Raw genomic sequence first — 21,449 nt, 5'->3', positions numbered from 1 at the left:
TACTGCTTTAGCTGTAAGTAAACTTCTTCTGCCTAATGGGCAAGTTCTGGAAGGATGAGCCAGAGAAGAGTATTCTGGTTCAGTCCCTCATGGTGCTAGTTGATACACCAGTACTCACAAAGGGTTTTTTTCTGCTAACTCTGGAACAGGGCCAGGCATCTACAATAGGAGCTCAGGCCTATGCCACACCACATTAAGGAGGCGTGTCAGGGAGGGCCAGGGTGCATGAGCAATTTCAGACCATAATACCCAGCTTTGCACCTTAAGTCTATAGGAAGTAAGATTGAACAAACTCTGGTACCTCTGAGCCATTACTCATTCATTCTTTCTGACACAAATTATAGTAAGAAGTTAAACAGTGGATATGGATGTCAGCTCAATTAGGAAGAGAAAGTGGAAAGCCATTGTTCACCAAACTAAAAAGGAAGTTAGAAAAAAAGAAACTTTCTTTTCAATTTTCCAAATATCAGTAAAAATGCAATGGTAAACACCATTGATTGTACTCTTAAAGGACTTAAATATAAATATGCACTGAGTTCAAATGAATTGAGCCATATTTTCTAAAGGTTATACAACTTTTTTTTTAATTTTTCGATGGAGTAAGAAAGATTAAGTTAAAATGGAAGGAATGATTACTGTCTAGTTACTTTGCTTTTTTCCTTCTTCCAACTCCCCCCCCACCCAAAAAAGAGCTAACTTTTCCCTACTACTTCCTATTTCTAAAACTTTGAGCAAAGAGCTCATCTAAGCCTTAGGTTCTTTATCTGTAATACATGAATTATAAAACCTATCATATAAGGATTATAGCAATTAAATTAATTTAATAAACAAACTGTCTTAGTTTCCAGGCTGCTAAAACAAATGCACATACAATGGGTTGGCCTAAACAATAGGAATTTATTGACTGAAGGTTTTGAGGCTGGGAAAAACCCAAAATCGAGCCCTCAGCAAGGTGAGCCTTTCTTCCCGAAGACGATGGCATGCTGGGGTTGGCAGACTGCAGTGATTCTCAGTCCTTGGCTTCTCTTTCACATAACAATGCATTGTCTTCTTTCTCTTCCGGATTCTATTGACTTACAGGATTCTGGCTGCTTCCCATGGCTTCCCTCAGTGGCCTTCTCTATAAGGCCTCCAGCAATGGAGTAAGTCCCCATCCTGATTCAGCTGACCACACCTTAACTAAAAATAACCTCATCAACATGTTCCACAAACATGTTTTGAGCTCTTTCTGTATTCTTGTTCCAGTAAAATGTAAAGTGTTCCATTTACAGTAGCTTTACTCCCACATGAATGGATTAAGTTTAAGAACATGTTTTTCTGGGGTAAATAATTCAATTTGCTGCAAACATGTTTTGAGCTGTATTCTTTCTTGTTCCAGTAAAATGTAGAGTAATTTACTTGTCAAGCTTTTTGTACAGGATCTGATATATAGAGATCAACAATTGTTGATTCCACTCGTATTCTTAAATGAAGTCATAATATGAGCCTATAGTCAAGCTTTATTACACGAACCTGTAGGTGTATAGCTCTTATACACAGTGGATGTGGGATTAGGATTCACTCTTCCATAAACGTCCCTGCCCTTCTTTCTCTGCATCTTCTACCACATATCTGTGGTTTTGAATAGGTCCATTCTTAAGCTTCTTTCCCTCATTTTGCTTCCCACTTGTACCCCTTCCCCCTTAGAAATTTATACTAAATATTGGCATGCATGTGTATGCCTGGGATAGGGTTCAAAGGCTCTCACATTGCATCTGCCTACAGGTTTTTTTAAAGCTTGGTGAATGGTCATATGCACCTATCACCCAGATGCAGAAAGAGAACATAATCAGAACCCAAGACCTCCCTCTTGACACCTGCAGTCACTACTTCCTCCCCACGATCACTACTAATCTGACTTCTAATTAGATTTGTTCTGTCTGTTTTTTCTTAATCTTATGTAAATATAAAAGCATCATAAGCTACATATTCTTTTGTATCTGTCTTCTTTTGTTCTGTATTGTGCTTGTAAAATTCATCCAAATTGTGAGTAGTTGTTCATTTTACTTGCTATATACAATTCCATTACGTGATTCTACCACATTTCTTTATCTATTCTACTATATGATAGACATTTGTCTTCTATTCAGCTTTTGGCTATTACAAAGAGTGCTATTATGAATAGTCTTATACATCTTTTTTGAAGTATATACATATATATATATACACACACACGTTATATCTGGTAGTGGAATTGCTAAGTCATAGGGATTCAATATGTCTAACTTCAGTAGATTCTGTAAAAAAATCATCCAAGGTAATTCTAATAATTTACACTCATACTTGTCTGATAGTTTTAAAAGAACCTACTCTGTTCATGGAATGAATTAAATTAACTCTATATTGAGAATTTATCATCTACTGTCTCCAAAATTAACTGTCAGTGTTAAGATAATGGCAACAATTAATTTTTAAATCAATTTGGATCTAGGTTTGTGCAGTTTCAAAATACTAATGTGAAAAAGATTAAATACAGCCAATCTATTTTTCTGTATACTATTTAAGCAACTGATTTAACATTTGCTGTTGCAACTAAATAGACATGTTAATTGACCAGATTCTGTACTGGTTTTGACTACCTGATGGGGATTAGCGGAATGTAATAGAACAGAGTTATAACAATTTGAAAGTAATAGCTTTTTCTTAATCATCATTTTAAAAATTAACCTTAAGCATGGTCTGAGAAAGTATCCTTTTAGAGACCTGTTGGCCTAAAGGGGAGAACAAATTTAAGGTTTACATTTGAAGCTAAATGTAAAATCATGTTGAATTATAGATATTGTTTTCATCATTATAATATTTCCTAGGGGAAAATAATCTAGAATGTGAAGTTATATTCACTTAATATATTTTTTTAATTTTTTAACCTTTTTTTATTATATAGTATAACATATATGCAAAGCAAAGAAATAAAAAAGCAATAGTTTTCAAAGCACTCTTCAACAAATGGTTACAGGACAGATCCCAGAATTTGTCATGGGCTTCCATACGGTCCTGTCGTATTTTTCCTTCTAGCTGCTCCTAGAATAGAGGAGCTAGAGGGCTTAAAATATTTTTTTATCATCACAATCAACTTTTTTCCTTTTTTATTTTTTGGGAAAAATAGCATATATACAAAAAAGCTATAAATTTCAAAGCACAGCACAATTAGTTGTAGAATATATTTCAGAGTTTGGCATGGGTTACAATTTCACAATTTTAGGTTTTTACTTCTAGCTGCTCTAAAATACTGGAGATTGGGTGGGCAGTGGTGGTGCAGTGGCAGAGTTCTTGCCTGCCATGCTGGGGACCTGGGTTCATTTTCTGGTGCCTGCCCATGGAAAAAAAATAAAAAAATAAAAAAATACTGGAGACTGAAAGAGATACCAATTTAATGATTCAGCATGCATACTGATTTGTTAAATGCTATCTTCTCTATATAACTCCACCATCACCTTTGGTCTTTCCATCCCTCTCTTTAGGGGTGTTTGGGCTATGGCAATTCTAAATTTTTGATATTGGAAGGGTCTGTCACTAATATGAGATAGGGAGATGGAGCTATCTGATGCTCTGGAGAGGCCGGGCTAGGTTTCAGGACTTATATGGACCAGGAACCTATCTGGAGAGTGTAGGTTTCTGGAAAGTTACTGTAGTGCCTGGAACGCTTGTAGTATCTTATATGGTGCCCTAGTTGTTCTTTAGGATTGACTGGAATGGTCCGGGTTGGCAGTTGGCAGGTTATGATCAGTAGCAAGGTCTAACTGAAGCTTGTGTAAGAGCAACTTCCAAAGTAGCCTCTCAACTCTATTTGAACTCTCTCTGTCACTGATACTTTATTAATTATACTTCTTTTCCACCTTTTGGTCAGGATGGAATTATTGATCCCATGGTGCTAGGTCTGGATTCATCCCTGGGAGACATCTCCCATGCCACCAGGGAGACCTTCACCTCTGGATGTCATGTCCCACGTGGGAGGGAGTGTAATGATTTCACTTACAGAGTTGGGCATAGAGAGATTGAGGCCACATGTAAGCAACAAAATAGGTTCTACAGAAGTAACTCTTAAGCATGCCTATAGGTAGTCTAAACTTCTCTGTTACCCACATAAGCTTCACAAGAATCGTCCTGATCAAGGGCATGGTCTATTGATTTGGGAGTCCCTAAAGTTTGACACAGTATCAGGGGATTTCCTGATGGTAAGGTTTAATAGTTCCATATTCTTTCTCCCATCCCTCAGGTGACTTTGTCAATGCTTTTTTATTAGCTGCTTAATATACTCTAGGATGTATCCAGGCATTACAATACTCTATACGGGATTAAAGGACCTCCTTCTTATTCAGTGCTCCCTGTGTTTCAATTGTTCAAATGAGCTCTACAGGTAGGTTGAATTTGATTATGCACTACAGAAAATTTTAGTTTCGGATCAAAGAAACCTTTCTTCCATTGGTCTCAAAGAGTATGTGTGGTTCTAAAATATAGACACTGTCTTCCTTACCCCTATGTTCTGAATTACTTTAATCCCAACCTGTTTGGCTTCGTTCTTATCTCTAAATATCAAGTTATATATAAAACAGCCTCTCAAAATCCAACTTAATATGTTTTTATTTCAAAATGTCTGGTGTTTGTTGATGTGGATGTTTTGAAAAAAAAATGTGATATATATGACTTGATTTTGTGATCAATTCTTGCTGCATCATAGCATCTGGAAAAGACTTGTTTATTATGGTAAACACCTAACATCAATGTTTGATGTTCTCACACTTGTTCTAATGATGCTATCTAAGACAGAGCCTGGTAAATGGCTTTCCGTGTCTCTACAGAGCTCCTTCAATGGTTTGTTGTACTGGTTATTGGCTAATAGGGTAAATGGATTACCATAAGGCACACAGGAAGCCTAGCTTTTATTGGATACTACTGTTTTAATTTTTGCAACAAACTACATCATGTTTCCCGTGTTCATTCATCGTTGGATTTACATTATGTTAAATGAAAACAAATCATATTTCCTGAATATTTTTCCTGCACACTTTAGATAATGTCTAACTGCCAGCTAATTTACAGCTCTGAAACCTTGTTGTATCATTTGGGTTAGAGCATTCAATAATTTAAAGTGAAATGAATCATTGTGTGAGAAAGAATTGCTGCTAAATCTTTTGGACTAATGAGCTGTAAGGATTTCTTTGCTGCAGTTGTATATGTAATTGTGCATTTCAGTGAGGATGCCCTCTGAACATTAGAGGACATATTCATGAACTGAAATTCCAAAAACAAATCTAATGATTTGACAGCCCTATTCAAAAGACAGAAGCTCAGCATTTTAGAGGTTGTCATGTATCAACTGATAGGGTAAGCCTGGGAATATCCTTCTGTGCTCTGACCCTCTCTGCCTGCTGGTCTGTGCCTGGCTGCCATTGTCTGTATAGCCCTCCTAGAGAGGTACTTATGGTTACAGCATTGGCACTCAGTAATCATTCTCTGATCTCAGCAGTTACAGGGTAATCGACAAGAATCTCGGCCCCAGAATGCCAGTAGCAGCAGCTCACTGTAGTAGCTAAACCCTTGTCATTCACATGGACACTTTGTAAGGAAAAATAATTTCTAAGTTATATAGAATGGTTTAACAAATGCTATTTTTACTTTCTCATTACTGATTTAAAGAAAATTCTTAGCACCTAAAAGTTAAGAATGGAAAAAATATTTTTATAAATTCTTTGAAAGTAATCATGAGTAAATTCAAATATATTGTTTTTCCTATTTGGCTTCTTCCAGCTACACTGTGCTTTTAATATTACTGCACTTCATTTTTATGGATAATCAAGAATATGCATGAAACCTTAATTTCCAGCACAGAAGGATAATTGCTTAGTGATCATTTACTTTCTTTATAACATAACTGAATATAAACTAAGACAGAAACTAAGAAAAAGCCTTTTTTAAAAAAAAATGGCATTAAATTATGAAAAACACACTCACCTTGGTGTTTTATACTATCTAACACCTCAGCAATTTAAAATGACTCTATCTAGTTCCCATGATTAGTCCTGGAATGGTAGACAGAGTCTTGCTGATCACTAGTGGTCTGAATCCTTATTTAAGAGATTGGGAAATTGATCTGACAGTATTTGGTAATTTTGCTCAGTAATAGAAGTAGCTCCAGCACCCATGTATCTTAACTACATGAATGTACTGTTCTTTGCATTTGCCTGTGGGGTTTCTATTTTTCTTTGTTTCATCTATGAGTTAGATCTTATTTAACATGTTTTAAAGGGGGTTTATAATAGAGATAAAACCTATAAAACAAGAATTTATAGAAAAGACACTGATCTTTAACAATGTTGGTCACAGGTTAATCTTATTATAATATCACTTCTAAATCATTTTTTTAAAAATTGACTGCCATAAACCATATCATATCTTTTGTACACATATATGCAAAAACAGCTAAACTGCAGTATGTGAATAAACAGTCCCTTACCCAACCTGATTTTCTTTTTATGAGCAAGCAAAAGACCATTTTAAAGTAAGAAAAGTGAAGGAAAATAGAGAGATAATAAAGGGCAATTTGAGCAATAAATGCACTGTGATATTTGTGGGACCCTTCTCCAACTTCATGTGATGCGTGCAGTATAGAAAAGGTTCTTTCAGCAAATGTTTAGGGAAATATGTTCCAAAAGATCTGCATAGCATTAGTGTAACCAAGTGTTCCTCTCTGTGGCTTCCTGTTTTGGAATTAAATGCCTTCAGGGTACTCAGAATAACTCTGTTTAGAAACACAAGAAGAATTTAACCTCTTATGTTCCTAATCATTTTTTTTAAGCTATAGAATAGTTAGGAATCAAAAAGATCTCATCCCACACTGTTCCGCAACAGTTTCAGCTAAAATTTAAAATTATTTATACATAAAATAGGGAGTTTAGTTAGAAAACAAAGGTATAAACAAAATTCCTGCTGGAATTTGTGTCAAATTATGAGATCAGTTTGCCTCATCATAAACAATTTTCATAGACGAACCGTTTGACAGATAGCATTATTACCAAATGAGCTCAATGGAAATTTTCCACTCTGCTTATTTGCAGGACGTAAAAGAAGCAGATAAGCTAAGTCTATATTTACTTATTTAGATTATTGTTCAACATTCTTAAGTTGGTGCTGCAAAGCCACTAGAGGGAGCACCAAACAATATTTTTGTTTAGCTTAAAACTTAATATACTTTTTATTTTGTTTTAAAATTTTCCTACACTTTCATTTAAAAAGATGTCTACAACTAATCATTTATTGGTTATATTGTCACTGATTAGTTTTCACTTTCTATATGCTTCTAATTCTGTGAAATTAAAAGACTTAAAGGGGTCTTATTTAATTTAATTTTATAAACATTCTTTAAATGCCTATGTGTAATAATAGAGGGGTATAGGGGAAAACTACTATTGCATGCTATAGTCTGAATTTAACAGGAAGACAACTGCAGGAGTACAGCAATACCAGGGGTAAATAGTTGGGGGGCGGGGGTGGGTAGGATAAGGGTTAAGGGAAAGTTTGGAACTTTATTTGGTGAGGGTGTGCTATCAGTTATCTTTCTCTTTGGGGCAATGGAAATTGTCTAAAATTGAGAGTATTGATGATTGTACAACTAAGCAAGGATAATGTGAGATTATTGACTGTGAACATTATACATGATGCCCAATGAAAGGGGTGGCTGAAGGATACATTGACTGAGAAGTAGAATGGCAAAGTGTATGCATACATATAATAGAATATTGTACTGTGCCAGGAAGAAACAAAGTTGTGAGGCATGGAACGAGGTGAATAAGCCTTGACATTATGTGGTACAAAATAAGCCAAAAATAAAAGAGCAAATATTTTATGGTCTCTTTTAGAAAATACATATAAGAAAATTGGGGCTGTGCTGGTTTGAAAGGAAGTATGCCCCCTAAGAAAAGCCGTGTTTTAATATAAATCCCATTTCATAAAGGTAGAATAATCTCTATTCAATACTGTATGTTTGAAACTGTAATGAGATTATCTCCCTGGATGATGTGATTTAGTCAAGAGTGGTTGTTAAACTGGATTAGGGGATGACATGTCTCCACCCATTTGAGTGGGTCTTGATTAGTTTCTGAAGTCCTATAAAAGAGGAGAATGAGAGACACAGAGAGGGCAGAGAATGCTGCAGCACCACGAAGCAGAGAGTCCACCAGCCAGTGACCTTTGGAGATGAAGAAGGAAAACGCTTTCCGGGGAGCTTCATGAAATAGGAAGCCAGGAGAGAAAGCTAACAGATGACGCCGTATTTGCCATGTGCCCTTCCAGCCGAGAGAGAAGCCCTGACTGTGTTCGCCATGTGCCGTCTCACTTGAGAGAGAGACCCTGAACTTCATCGGCCTTCTTGAACCAAGGTATCTTTCACTGGATGCCTTTGATTGGACATTTCTATAGACTTGTTGTAATTGGGACATTTTCTCGGCCTTAGAACTGTAAACTAGCAACTCATTAAATTCCCCTTTTTAAAAGCCATTCCATTTCTGGTATATTGCATTCCAGCAGCTAGCAAACTAGAACAGGGGCCTAGATTATAAACTCTTATAGCGATCATGCTTAGTCCGGAGCTATGTTATTTCTAGATTTTGACATGCTGCACTATATATGTATAACTTGGTATCTCCCTGGAACTTTGGCTACCTGTGTGATATTAAGACCCAGAGTTGGAGTTCTGCAGCTCTGAAAGTCAGCATTGCTACATACAACAGCTGTTAAAGAAACCAAAAAAGAGATCAGGCTTTAATTTGAAATAAGAATGAAGCCGATAGAGTAGGGACTAAGATAAATCAGAATACAGGGTTAAAGATGGCATTGTTGATATTTTAGAACTTTTCACCTACTGTATAGCCCAAAGGAAGAGAGGTTTATGTTGTCCAAAACCTAAGTTTTCTGTAGTACATAATCTAATTCTACTTGTCTGGATAGCTCATTTAAACCCAAACACATGAAGCCCAGAATGGAAATGAGGGCTTATAATTCTGTATAGCTCAATGTGATACCCAGATACATCCCAGAGTATGTTGAGCAGATAATTAAAAAGTATTAGCAAACTCCCTTGAGGGTTTAGAGAAAAAAATATGAAACTATTAAGCGCTGCCATCAAGGAAACCCCTGATACTGTCTCAAACATTAGGGTCGCCAAAGTCAATATGCCAAGCCCTTGAACCTTGAGACTTGCTCTTGTGCAGCTATTTCTATAGCCAGGAAGCTACGTCTACCTATAGTTATGCCTAAGAGTTACTTCCAGGAAACCTCTTTTGTTGCTTAGATGTGTCCTCACTCTCTCTAAGCCCAACTCTGCAATTAAAATCTTTACCCTCCCCCTATGTGGGACATGACATCCAGGGGCAAAAGTCTCCCTGGCAGCATGGGGCATGACTCCTAAGGATGAACCTAGCCCTGGAACCATGTGATCGACAGTGCTTTCCTGACCAAAAGGGGGAAACGAAATGTAACAAAAGAAAGTATCAGTGGCTGAGAGATTTCAAATAGAGTCAAGAGGCTATTCTGGAGGCTAGTATTATGCTAGCTTCAGCTAGATAATGCTGATTACTAGGGTTTGCCAACCCCCAACCAAAACCATTCTCAACCCTAAAGAACACCTAGGGCTTTATCTGATATTCTACAAAAGTTTCATGCACTTGACATCCAGGGGTGAAAGTCCTCCCTGGCAACATGGGAGATGCCTCCCGGTGATGAGCCTAACCCTGGCACCATGGCATCAACAATGTCTTCCTGGCCAAAAGTGGGGAAAGAATTGTAGTAAGTAAGGTATCAGTGGCTGAGAGAGTACAAATAGAATTGACAGGCTACTTTTATGCAAGCTTCACTAGATTTTTTGTGTTTGTATGCTGTGTGATGGGGGTCACATTTCATTCTTTTCCCATGTGAATATCCAATTATCAGAGCTCTATTTGTTGGATATTTTGAGGTTTTTATGGGAGTGCATGGGCCAGGATTCAAGCCCAGGTATCCTTCATGGCAGGCGAGAATTCTACCACTGAACTACCCATGTACCCCAAAGGGGACAGTGTGCTTCAGCTAGATATTGCTATTTATCATGGTTTGCTAACCCCCAACCAAACCATTCCTACCAACCCTAAAGAACACCTAGGGCTTTAGATGAGATTCTACAAAGGTTCCATGCACTATGATTACTTTCCAGAAAACTACAACCTCCAGATGAGTTTCTAGGCAGGTAAGTCCTGAAATCAAGGGGGGCCATCCTATCTAGAACATCAACTAGTTCCATTTCCCTATTCCATATTATCAACAGCTCTTTCCAACATGAAAAAGTTAGAATGGGCATAGCCCAAATTCTAACTAATTCATACTCCTAAAGGTTGGGAGAAGGTGGAGTAATAACAGAGAAGGTAGGATTTAACAAATAAGTGATTGCTGAATCATTACATTGGTATTTTTTTTTATTCTCCAGTGTCTTGGAGCAGCCAGAAAGAAAAGCCTAAAATTGTATAACTGTAACCCACACCAGACTCTGAAATCTGTTCTATTACTACTTGTTTAGAATGTACTTTGAAATTTATTGCTTTTTTTTGTATATATGTTATTTTCACAATTAAAAAAAATTGTTACATGCACTAAAATTACTTCCCAGACACCTACAACCTCCAGATGGGTTCCTAGGCCAGAGAAGTCCTAAAATCCAAAGGGGCCAGCCTCTCAAAGAACTTCAACTAGTTCCGTCCCCCTATCCCATATTACTGACATCCCTTTCCAACATAAAAAAGCTAGAATGGGCATAACAGAAATACTCCTAAAGATTGGGAGAAGGAGCAAAGGAGAAGGAAGAATTATAACAGAGAAGATAGGATTTACAAATGAGTATGACTGCTGAATCGTTATATTGATATTTCTTTTATTCTCCAGTGTCTTGGAGCACCTAGAAGGAAAAATCTGAAATTGTGGAACAGTAACCCATACCAAACTCTGAAATCTGTTCTATAACTTCTTCTTAAAAGGTACTTTGACATATTTTGCTTATATATATATATATGTTATACTACACACACAAAAAAGTTAAAAAATGATTTTTAAAATGCCTGTGTATATGGGAGACCCGAGTTTAATTCCTGGTCTATGCACTTCCCCTAAAAACAAACAAACAAAACCCAAAGAAAGAAAAATTCAACAAATGGTGCTACAATAATAGGATACTCACATGGAAAAATAATGAAATGCGACCCTGCTATACAGTATACGAAAAAAAAATGCCTATGCATATAAGACATGATAAATGTTTGAAAATCAAAGGCAAATCCCTCACAGTCTCTATTTTTCAGGAATTTCAATCTAGTCGTAGTGACAGAATTATAATGATCCTACTATAAACAAGTCAGAATGATATTAACAAATGTAGAGGATGGATTAGTTCTTTTTTTTTTTTTTTAACATGGGCAGGCATCAGGAATCGAACCCGGGTCCTCTGGCATTGCAGGCAAGCATACCTGCCTGCTGAGCCACCGTGGCCTGCCCAGATGGCTTAGTTCTTGATGGAGAATGAAAGGTGGTGTTACAGAGAAGGTGACATTTGAACTGGACATTGAAGGATGAGGTTTCCAAAAGTGGAAATCTTGGACTGGAGGGAACAGCATAAGCACATGATTTATTTGGGAAATGGACAGTTATAGAGTAGTGACTAGATAGAACCTGGGCAATGAGGGGATGTATTGGGGGGGTGAGGTCAGGAAGCTAAGCTGAAGTCCATGCTAAAGAGTTTTTATTTTAATCTATTGGGAAAGAAGAACAACCGGCAGATCTTCTAGAAGGAAACAAATGTTTTAATAAAACAACCCATGATTCAGGGTAAAAGATTGCCTGGAGAATTCTGATATTAAAGACTGGCTGTTTTGTACTAGACCAGATGAGACATTATAATAACAGCCTTGGTAATAATAATAATAGTAATACTTTACATCATGTGTATACATATCCATATACATACACACATAAATACATACATACTTTTTGTGTATGTACAAAGAGACCTGTATGCAAATATAGTAATATACTATTCTAGTTTGCAAGCTGCTGGAATGCAATATAAAAGAAATGGAATGGCTTTTAAAAAGGGGAATTTATTGAGCTGCTAATTTAAAGTTCTAAGGCTGAAAATGTCCAAATTAAGGCAAACTATGGAAATGTCCAATCTAAGGCATCCAGGGAAAGATACCTTGGTTGAAGAAGGCCGATGATGCTTGGGGTTTCTCTCTCAACTGAAAAGGCACATGGTGAAGATGGAGAAGTCTGCTATTTTTCTCTCCAGGATTCGTGTTTCATGAGGCTCCCTCAGGAGCATTTTCCTTCTTCATCTCCAGATATCTCTGACTGCGTGGGCTCTGGTGGTTCTCATAGCTCTCTCTAATGTTTCCTCTTTTAAGAGAGTCCAGTAAATTAATCAAGACCCACGTGGAATAGGTGGAGTCACATCTCCCTCTAATCAAAGGTTAATGCCTACAATTGGGTGAGCCACATCTCCATGGAGATAATCTAATCAAATTTCCAATCTACAGTACTGAATAGGGATTAAAAGAAAGGCTGTCTCCACAAGATGGATCAGGATTAAAACATGGCTCTTCTGGGATACATAATTCTTTCAAACTGGCACAGTTATTGTTCCTGAATCATTCATATGTACATATAATGCATACAAACACACATACATATACACATATCAGGGAGGGGAAAAGATAGTTGCTTTTGACATGCTGGATTTGAAGTGCAGGAGGGCATTCTTAGAGAGTTGTCTAGTGTATGCTTAAAATTTTAGGTTTAGAGCTCAGAAGATAAGCCAGAGCTTAGGAGTGGAGGAATCATTTAGGCAACATGCATAGCCTGAGAATGGGAGTGAAGTGAGAAGCAAGTCTTGGAGAAATGCTTACATGAGGCTGAGAAAAGGAAGAAGAGTCAGTGAAGTGGCCGCTGGAAACTGACAGATAGGCAGAGAGTCAGGAGACGGCCACATTCGTCACTCGGCAATTCTTTGCTCTCCTGCTGTACGCAAAGCAAAGAAGCCTTGGTCTGGAGTGTAAAGAAGGGTACATTGTCAGGGTCAGCTGTGGCAAGGGACGATTTAGAATAGGAACTAAGAGAGGTCATCAAAGATCAGATTTCCTAAATAAGCACAGAACTTTAGTAGTCAAAATTGACTTGTTCTTGAGAGCACTATGAGAAGGAAGTTCTGTGACTCTGAGGAGTCCATCACTTGACCTCCAAAATTTGTGAACTTTAACTTTGACATTCAGGCTTCATTGTCTTGTACATAGTAGGAGTGCAAATTATTTGATATTCAGGTGAGTTGTTTGTGGACCAAACTCATTTTTATAGTTTCTAAAAGGTATACATTGCCCTTGTAACCTTGATTATTTATGTATCTTATTACTACTTTTTATTTGATTTTTTATACAGAAAAAACACTATTATATTTGTATAATGATATACGTTTATTATAAAAATTCAAGCAAAATAAAATAATCAAAGATTAAAAATCACTGCAAAATCACTATCATAAAAATCTTAGATAACCAGAAATACAATCTAATTCCCTTCATTCTTTGTCTCTTCTTCCCTCCCTTCTTTTCTTCCTATTGTACTGCTGAAGAATGGTCTGTTATAATTGGTTAGGTATATTATTTTTACTTTTTCAAACTTTGTAGATTTACATTCTGTTTTGTAATTACATCCTATAATTGTTTTAGCTCTATTTCTATATCTAACTAGAATTCGGTCCTCACCACAATCACTTTTACCTTTACTTTTTCATTCCTGAGTTTTTAATTTTGTAACTAATGTCTTAATTGCCTGGTTTTCAACATTAAGTAGAATTGTTTAGTAAGGTCTTGCAAGTGGCTATTTCATTTTGAGAATGCCTTCTATTGTATTAATCCTATATAGATATCTTGGTTTAGTAGACTGTTTGTTCTCGGGCCATGTTTTCTTTCTATCAGAACTCTGCAGATGCTATGAATTTGTTTTCTGGGGTCAAAAGTTGGTGTGGACAAGTCTGAGGACAGCTTGATTGTTCTTGACTTTGAGTATAATTTCCTTTTTTCTTTTTCTTACTTTTAGCTTTTGGTACCCTCTATTAATCTCTAATTGATAAGCATGTAGAAAATAAATTATATTGAATATTTATATCACAGTTTGCCACAGAATAAAATCCTAGATGGACTGAATAATTAAACTTTTAAGTGAAGCCATACAATTACTAAATGATAATTCTGGTGATTCTCTAATCTTTCTAGGAGTGACCTCAAGATAGAAATGATAAGGACTGATCTATAGATTTTTCTACATCATTAAAAAACACAGCAAAATATAAATAACATGAAAGAACAAATTGTAACAGGTAAAATATTTACATACATGATAGAGGACAGATATTTGTTACGTGTATGTGTGCCTTTACCTGTGATAAAACCAACATTAGAAAAGAAAAGTGGTTAAAGGGCACATGAGACATTTTACCAATAGAGGAATTCAAAGAAGGGAAAATTCCAAAGCATTTAAAATAGGCTGAAAGGTAAAGTTAGTGTGTCAGAAAGAAATTTTCCTGTTTTGAACACAGGAAATGTTTGAACACAAGGGATGTTTCATGACTAGTGACCTACCTTGGATTAGATAGATACACTTGAATTCCTTTCATGCTATGAAATTCCATGGTTCTGGGATGTGTATACATATCTTATTCTTGCTATTAGATTGTTTCCTCCTTGAGAAGCCCAAGAAAGATGGCTTAAAAATCCTTCTGCTCTTTATGGTATAGCCTGGCACTTTGCATGTAGTGGGCCTACAATGAATATTTATTGAATGATGATTATAAGTATTTTTTAAATCATTTAAATTTAAATCATTATTTTATAAAATATATTTGAGGGAGGCTTAGAATTTTAATATAGATAATTTAATGTACAGTATTAAAAGATAGTAATTTTTTAGTTTTTTTTAGTTATTTCTTGTGTTTAATCTTGTGATTGGAATTTTGATGAACATATTTCATATTTTCAATAGAAAGTTTTATTCTTTTATAGAGTAAGCGTCTACCTTAATCTCATTTTGCAACATTTGATTTCTGCTAATTTTTAAAATAGTTTTATTTGTACACCATACAGTCCATCCAAATTGTACAATCAGTATCTCTTGGTATAATCACAGAGTTCTGCATTTACTGCCACAATCACTTTGGGAACATTCTTATTGCGCAAAACAAAAACAAAAAACAATTCCGTACCTCTTATGCTCCCCTATTTTTTTTTAATAGTTTTTTTTTTGCTGTTGTTGTTAATATGGGCAGACACCGGGAACTGAACCCGGGTCTCCTGCATGGCAGGTGAGAACATTGCCTCTGAGCCACGGTTGCCCTCCTGCCTCCCCTATTTTTGACTCTTTAGTTTTGGTATAATACTTTTATTACAATTGATGAAAGAAGATTACAATGTAATTGTTAACTATAATCCATAGTTTGCAATAATTGTATATTTTCCATACACAACCCTATCATTAACACCCTGCAATAGTTACAGACATTTGTTCTAGTTCATGTAAGAACTTTTAATATTTGTACAATTATCCACAGTCATCATCCACAACAGGTTTTGCTGTGTTATACAGTCCCATGTTTTATCCTCTAGCTTTCCTTCTAGTGACATACTCGACCCTAAATGTACCCTTTCAACCATATTCACACCCAACGCTGTTAACTATACTTACAGTATTTTGCTACCATCACCTCGATCCATTTCCAAACACTTACAATCAACCTTATTAAAAAATATGGACACCTTAAACATCATCTGCCCATTTTCTACATCTTTCTGTCTTCTGGTAACCTATACTCTAGATTTTAAGTCTCGGGGTTTGCTCATATAATTAGTTCATATTAGTGTGACCATGCAATATTTGTCCTTTTGTGTCTGGTTTATTTTGTTCGACATAATGTTTTCAAACTTCATCCTTGTTGTTGCATGCATCAGGATTTATTACTTCTTAGCAGCTGGATAATATTCTATCATATGTATATACTGCAGTTTTCTGGCTACTCATCAGTTCACGGACACTTCGGTTGCTTTCATCTTTTGGCAATTGTGAATAGTGCTGCTATGGACATTGGTGTGCAAATGTATGTTTGCATCCCTACTTTCAGTTCTTCTGAATATATATCTAGTAACGGGATTGCTGGATCATATGGCAGTTCTATACTTAGCTTCCTGAGGAAATGACAAACTGCTTCCCAAAGTAGCTGTTTCATTTTACATTTCCCCTAACAGTGAATAAGTGTTCCTTTCTCCGCATCCTCTCCAACACTTGCAGTTTTTCATTTTTTAATAGTGGCCATTCTGGTAGTTGTGAAATGATACCTCATTGTGGTTTTATTTGCATTTCCCTAATAGCTACTGATGTTGAACACCTTTTCATGTGCTCTTTAAACATTTGTATATCTTTGTCTTTTTATCGTTGATTTATAAGCTCTCTTTATATATTCTGGATATTAACTCTTTATCAAATATATGTTTTCCAAATATTTTCTCTGATTGAATAAGTTGCCTTCTTACTATCTTGACAAAGTCCTTTGAAGCCCAAATGTTTTCAATTTTGAAGAGATTCCATGTATTCTTTCATTGACTGTGCTTTGGGTATAAGGTCTAAGAAACCACCTCTTACCACAACATCTTGAAGGTGCTTCCCTACAGTTTCTTCTAGGAGTTTTATCATTCTAGTTCTAATATTTTGGTTGTCAATCCATTTTTGAGTTAATTTTTGGATAATTTTTCATTCTTTTGCATATGGATATCCAGTTCTCCCAGCACTGTTTGTTGAGGAGACTGTTCTGTCCCAGTTGAGTGGTCTTGGCCACCTTGTCAAAAATCAACTGACCATAGATATAAGTATCTAGTTCTGAACTCTTAATTCAGTTCTATTGGTCAAAATATCTACCTTATGCCAATACCATCCTGTTTTGACCACTGTAGCTTTTTCCATTTCTATTGATCTTTTATGACATCAATCACTCTCTAATAGGTTAGACCCATGGTCTAAATCCCACCTGTTCCATCACCCCAAATAGAAACTCTGTATAATGAAGTTAATGCCATGAAACTTTGTATCAGATAATAAGCCCGTAAAGCCTCTAATAGGCATCTACATGACTTGTAATAAAAGAAGAAGCAATGCAGAGAAGATGCAGACTAGCAGATAAGCTTTTGCCTCCTGTCATCTGCATGAATTCTTTCTTATACTGTTTTCCTTAAAGAGGGGTAGTTTCCCAGAACAGTCTTTCCCAGCTGGAACAAGGTCAGAGGCCCACAAAGGGAGCACTAGCCAGCTCCATATTATTCTTCAGAAGAGAGAAAGGAGAGGCCAGGAAGTCCACCAGGAGCTTTTACCAAGACTTCCCACACCTGAAGTTTCTTGGCTAGCACCTGCCCATCCAATGCAGCCTTCAAGTGTCTTCTGTAACTCCGAGGAAGTACACCATCTTCAAGTCTCCTCTGCCATCTTTGTCCAGGGTGGGTTGGAACAATGGCCACCCTCAGAGTCAGGCCCCCCAAAATCTGAAGTGGCAGTGCTCAGGGATCCTCACCACCCCCATTCCCCTGGATCTTGGGGAAGTGGATTTTTATGTCCCTCTCTGGCACTAGAATGCTAAACCAGGAGCTGGACCCCACTGCTGCCTGCTGCAAGAGTGGGAGATTGGTGCTGGTAACCACCACAGGGAGTGAGCAATAAACTGGTATTTACTACAGTTTACCAGCCTCTTCCTCCCACTCTTCCCTGGACATTGTACAATGTTCTACTTGAATCCTGAGTTTTAAAATAGTACACACAGACAGTTTCTGCCTGTTTAATAGTTGGTCTGGTAGAAGAACTGATGCCTGCAGCTTCCTACTCCACCACTCTCACACAAATCATCCTCCCTGCATTGTTTCTTGGCAGTGACTCATTAAATATTCTTCATCTGATTCAAGGCAAAATATGCTTCTGATCAAATATGCACTCACATGCTCTTTGGCAAGCTACAAACCAAATGAGAAAAATCATAAATCTGGTGCTAAATGTTCTGGAGAGATGGTATATGCTATACCTTCCTTATCAGAAAAGCACACATATGGATTGCAATATGTCAACAAACTATGTCTATGACTTTTCACACTCGTATTTTAAAAAGAATCATAGACCAATAATGTAAGCTATATTACTATTTTTGGATTAATAACTAACAAACCTAGATCCTTACTTCTTAAATGGAAATCATTCAAAAACACTTTGAAAGGCACTCAAAATGTACTTGAAATGTACATTTTAATAACTGTATCTGCATAAAAGTTAAAAATAAATCCAGCTGATTTCTCAAGACTAATACCAATTTTATTATTACCAATCGTACAATATGGTTCTCCAAACAAAGTTTGCTGTTAAATCATCTATAAAATATTCCATCACTTTCAATATGCACCTTAATTTAAGAAAATCTTCAGTTTCCCAATATAAATTAACATAACATTAATTACCAGTTATTACTAACTTTAGCCATACATGCAAGGTACTTCCTTCATGCCGCATTTTTGTCATTTCACATTAAAATCATTATTAAAGGTTCTTAAAAATTATAGCATTAATGTGCAATAAATCATAGCTGTAACACACAAAATTCTTTACAATTATGGGGGTCAGGGTCTAAAACTGCATTCTATACATGATTATTTAATTAATAATTAGCAGTACTTTTTTTTCTCCCAAGATGGCAGAGTAGGGAGGCCTAGGATTCAGTTCGTCCTCCAGGGAAGCTGGTAAATAGCCAGGAACTGTCTGAAACAACTGTTTGGGGGCTGCAGAGACCCAAAGAATACCACACACCAACTAGGGAAGAGTGGAAGAAAGAGAATGATAAATTGCGATGAAGAGCTATGAGAACTTTCCATGTACCGAGACTGGTGTCCATACCCCACTGGCACATCAGGGTACCTTGGAAGACACTACCTGGCTGAAATAGACACCCCCTCTCCCAGGAAGGGGTGGGGTACTCAGCTGGCCCCAAATGTGACTTCTGATCAGTGAATTCAGACTGTTTAGCTCTGAGCACACCTAAATTTACAACCTACCTAGAATAGAAAGCACCCAGCAGGTTCTGTTTTAACCTTGCTCTTGGCAGGAGAAGAAGCAGGTTGGATTGAGAGACACAGAACTTCTGGGGCAGCAGAATCCTGTTTACTGAAGGTTGACCTTTCACCAAGAAAAGGGGAGACAAGGCCAGGAACCAACTCCAGCATTTGATCAGCAAATTTGGGGCGCTGGGTTCCAGGTCCAAGAACAGCTACAGGTTTAAACAACCCAAAATAGGAAGCACTGACAGCCTGCCTACCCTGGAAGGGGTGGAAGCAATGCTGACTGAGAGACACAGTAATTTCTCCAGATAGTGAGAAGTTTGCCAAGAAACAGCTCTTCCCTGGGAAAAGGTGAGGTGGGGCAGGGCACTAACTCTGGCTTTTGAAGAGTGAATTCAGAGTGCTGGATTCTGGCTCCTAGAGAGTAGCTATAGTTTTAACCAGCTCAGGACAGAAAACAACTGGCAGCCTCCATTTCAAACCTCCTTCTGGGTTTCCTCCCCAGTGCACTTTGGAACTGATCTATACCCCCTTGTGGGTCCTAGGCCTGTTTTGATGGGGAAAAACTTACTCTCCAGCAGGGATGCTCCTCTCAGAATTAGCCTCAAGGTAAAAGTAACCGGAGATAATGAAAGGAATGTTAAAAACAAATAGAAACAGATAAACAGATCAGTATTCCCAGAAGAGGAAGAGGGATAAGGGAGCTTTTTCTTGGGGGTGAAACAATTACAAAAATGGTAAAATCTCAAAAAACCACACCACATATTCAGGACAAGAGTCAGATGAATAATAGCTGAAAAAATCTGATCATTTAAACATGAACTATTCTAAAGGTCTAGAATAAGTTGAACCAAATGTCAAAGAAGAGCTTTAGCACAAGCCAATCAAAAAACCTTAGGCAAAGAGAGGAGCTGACCTCTAGAACAAATTCTTCAAGAAAATCAGATGCCTAGACACCAGCAAAAAATTATAAGCTATACTACGAAACAGGAGGTTATAGCACAGCCAAAGAAACAAACTAAAACTTTAAATGAGATATAGGAGTTGAAACAATTAATTAATGATGTTAAAATAAATCTCTTAAATCAATTCAAGGAGATAAAGGAAAATGTGACAAAAGAGATGAAGGATACAAAGAAGATCCTGGTGAGCAAAAAGCATGCAAAAATAATAACTGAACTTATGGGAATGAAAGGCACAATAGAAGAGATAAATATATGTGTACATTGTATTTAAAATCTATTTTGACTGATATTAGTATATCTACCTATACAGGTTTGAATCTGTTGTGTACCACAGAAAAGTCTTGTTCTTCTAACACAATCTTGTGGGGGCAGACTTATTGCTGGGTGGGAGCTTTTGATGAAATTGCTCCCATGGAAATGTGACCCACTCAATTCAAGGTGGGTCTTAATCCTTTTACTTTCAGGGTGCTAACTCAGGAGTATATCAACTCTCCAGCCCTGTGTCATAATCTTGTCTGCAGGGAACTTGATCATTTTCTAACTTTTTTATGTAAAAGAGTATACTGAGGTAATTTAATTCAACCCATTTATTTTTAGATATTACCAAATTCTTACTGCATTTCTAAAACATAGTTGGCATTGAATTATGTACCAAGAAGATCACAAAATTTCCATTATACATACTCTCAAGAAGATTTTGAGTTAGTGGATAGATAATAGATAGGAATGGTCAAGCAATGCAAAAACTTGGTTAAATTGATTATTGGATAAAGTGGAGAAGAATTATTAGCAAATTTGTTTTATGGAACATAATTTATGAATTGTATTTCCACTTTTTCTAGTCTCAGGACTATTCTTAAGCAAGAACTTCTCCCACTGGTAAGTGAATGAATCGTTATGTAGTATACATTTTAGAAGAACGCTGAAAGTGTCTATGCCTTATATTTCATATCTGAAAGGAGGAATTCAGAAAATAAACTATTCCTGCCTAGGAATAAGCTACTGAGTGGAAGGTCTTTCATACTGTGGCCTCACTAGAACTTGAAAGCAAAGCAGAACAAAACATTGAACACATTATATTGACATTATGTTATTTTCAAATTGTATTCTATTTGCACCTGTCAGGGGCAATTCGAATGTTTCTTTCTGGGTCCCACTTCTGAGCTCTTATGTCAAACTAAGGAAAAGTATTCAGCCCTCACCCTCACTATTGTGCCATCTTCTAAATTCTACGATCAAAAGCAACAAGCTTCCGAGGTCTAAGGTTAGTAACAGATATTTATATTTACTAGTATTATAACTATTAAGA

At 36.7% G+C, this 21,449-nt stretch overlaps 1 protein-coding gene and 1 long non-coding RNA gene across 6 annotated transcripts in view; both read left to right on the top strand.

The window, feature by feature from the left end:
• ATG10 (autophagy related 10) overlaps positions 1-21,449 on the top strand; it is a 437,178-nt gene that overhangs the window by 225,598 nt on the left and 190,131 nt on the right. The window lies entirely within an intron of this gene.
• The window catches only part of LOC143665623 (uncharacterized), a 56,566-nt gene that overhangs the window by 33,570 nt on the left and 1,547 nt on the right, over positions 1-21,449 (top strand). The window contains exon 3 of the long non-coding RNA XR_013167119.1: positions 21,266-21,404. This is a non-coding gene — a long non-coding RNA (uncharacterized LOC143665623). The remainder of the gene's footprint in view (positions 1-21,265; positions 21,405-21,449) is intronic.

Source organism: Tamandua tetradactyla, chromosome 21, assembly GCF_023851605.1.
Source record: "Tamandua tetradactyla isolate mTamTet1 chromosome 21, mTamTet1.pri, whole genome shotgun sequence".
NCBI classification, from domain to species: Eukaryota; Metazoa; Chordata; class Mammalia; order Pilosa; family Myrmecophagidae; genus Tamandua; species Tamandua tetradactyla.
Note: the sequence above shows the minus strand (reverse complement) of the source record. Positions and strands in the feature narration are given on the sequence as shown.